The sequence below is a fragment of the Rhinopithecus bieti genome, unplaced genomic scaffold (assembly GCF_001698545.2).
Source record: "Rhinopithecus bieti isolate Rb0 unplaced genomic scaffold, ASM169854v2 scaffold_15676, whole genome shotgun sequence".
NCBI lineage: Eukaryota > Metazoa > Chordata > Mammalia > Primates > Cercopithecidae > Rhinopithecus > Rhinopithecus bieti.
In genome coordinates this window covers 236,934-239,468 of record NW_016809194.1, presented here as the reverse complement: position 1 = coordinate 239,468, position 2,535 = coordinate 236,934, and positions in this window count along the sequence as shown.

Here is a 2,535-nt window from a genome sequence, read left to right as displayed (position 1 = left end):
TCTCTCTGTGGTAACCCACAATAGTAGTAAGTTGGCTGGGTTTGGAGGTGAGTGAGAAGTGAGAGCATGATTGGGGTCAGAGGTGTGGCCAGAATGACTCATGCTGCCTGTGGAGTCGTCCTGGTATTTACTCTCCAGGTAAGGTGTTGTGTGAGTCGAAAGAACACGTGTCTAAAACTTCCTGGTGATCAGCATGAATATCCTCTTAGAGTTATTTTTTAAAAAGAGTATTTAGAAGGCTCTTGTTAAAATGTATTTGTAGAAATTAATGAGGTAATATATGAGCATCCAAAAATATGTTTATTGATCTATTTGCCAGCATGTTGATCAGCAAGCAGGGTCTTAAGTGAACAAGAGAGTGGACAGATAAGTTTTAAGAGAGAGTAAGAGACAAAAGAGGTTTGGAGGATGGGATATTTCAGGGAGGGAAGACCAGAGTGTGCCATGTGAGTGGTGGAGAGAGAATATTTGTCAACAGAAGGTTAGGATGAGGGCACTGGGTAACTTACAGATAATACAGAAAGAGGGTGCTAGCTGGGAGGGTCGGGAACACCACAGAGACAAGTTTCTTCTTTCCCTTTCTTTTTGATCCCTTGGGGGTGCTGACCATCATCATCACATGGCAAAACATCCTGGATCCCAGACCTGGCTCTGCCATTCAGCCCTTGAATAACACTGGAGCAGTGACTTTGCTTTTCTGGGCTTCAGTTTCTCCAACTGTAAAACACAAGTGGCGTATGAGACCACTAGTTTTCTGTGTTACTTGGGTCCTTGGGAGTCTTGTGGCTGTGATTCACAGGTATCACTGCAGGCATGGGGGCGGGTAGCAAGCAGACATTTTCTGCCCTGCTTCCCGCCTCACCCCGAAAATACAAATTAGCTCTGTGACGTCTGAATTTCTACAGAAAATTGTTTGAAGGTCAACGTCTAAAGAAAATTTTAAAAAGCACTCAGCCTATCCCATTTGTCAGGCTTTCTCTGGTTCTGACATTTTGGGAATCTGGTCAGTACCCAAAGCCTTCCAACCTCTAAAGAAACAGGGCTAGGATTTAAAGTCGGCTGTGATTCTACAATTCATACTCTTCTTCAGTCTAGGTGTCTTGCCTGGGAATCGCCTCATTTGGCTGTTGGTTCTTTTGCAGGTGTGCTCTGCCTTGTCAGGGTGACTTAGGTGCTCATCTGGGCTATGAAACCCTCACTAAGAGCAGTGTTCAGCACAAGGCAGTCTGATGCCTGGTGAATGATCCATCACTTACAAGCTCATCAAAGTTGCACCACTTCTGAGGGGCAGGAAGCCCCAGTAAGGTACCTGAGACAGTTCACAGAACACCACCCTGATTATTTTATGGTAAAGCGTGGTAAGATTCTGGTTTTCAGCAATGAGAAGCTACTCACACACACACCCTGAAGTCTAAAACACAGCCATATATTGAGAGGTATCTGGATTTTTTTTGAAGACTTTCAACCTCCCGCAGCTTTTTGCTTCTAGATTAATGTTTTTAATGGTTTTGTCACTCTTAGTCCTATTAGTAAATTCCATTCAACCTGCAAATTAATTGTTCAGGAGCAAAATCAAGTTGAAGATGGACTTTTAATCTGCCCTGCCTCAGCCCACTTCCATGTTTGTATAAGTTTGAAAGCTTAGCCTATCTCCCTTATTCTGGCTCTTTGAATAGCATAACCTTGGTGATGAATTCCAGATGCTGCACTACAGAGTGCTTCAGGGGCTTATACATTACAGTTCTCGGCAAATAAATGTATTTTTTTCCTTGTGATTAAAAGGCTAAACAGCAGGTCATGCGTACCTATGCATGCAAAAGGGTATTTATATTTTGGATCAGGTGAAATGCACCTGGGTGCTGTAAATATCATGGATCACTGTGATGTGATTGAATCTAAAAGTCTGCATAGCTCAAAAGACCAACTCTAGACTTCCTTTTCCCGTCTACCTTTTGCTTCTTCCCTCCCCTTCCTGTCCCTCCACACTCCCTCTTTCCTGCTCTTTCCTCTCTTCCTTTTCTCTTTTTAAATACCCTTTGAAAGCAAAAGTTCAGCAGATCATTCTTTCCCATGATCGGTGATGAACCTAGACCATCAGGGTTGATGTGAGGTTTTCCTTCACATCTCAGAGGGTGAACCTGAACTATCACTGCTTATTAAGAGGTCCTGTCAAATATATTTCAGTAGGGATCACAATCTCAAAATTGCTCTAAAAGTCTGGAGCCTACACCTTGGAGAGCCTGGACTTCTCTTAGCATTGCTTTTCTAATTACTGTGTTTGGGAGGTGGTTGGGATTGGGGGACTTTTCCCAAGGCTTCACATTTCAGAGCAAACGGAGCTCCACTGGAGAGATACTCCTGGCCTCCTTTCCTACTCCTGCAAGTTGGGAGAGCTTTGGAGAAGAAATGGGGCTGAGAGCCCAGCTAGGTCAGCCCTCTTTCTGGGAGCCCAAGGCAGTAGCATCTTTCTCTACCGTTAGACTGGCAGGAATCCTGGCAAGGCATGAACTCTTCCCAGACTGGAACCTGGGGTTT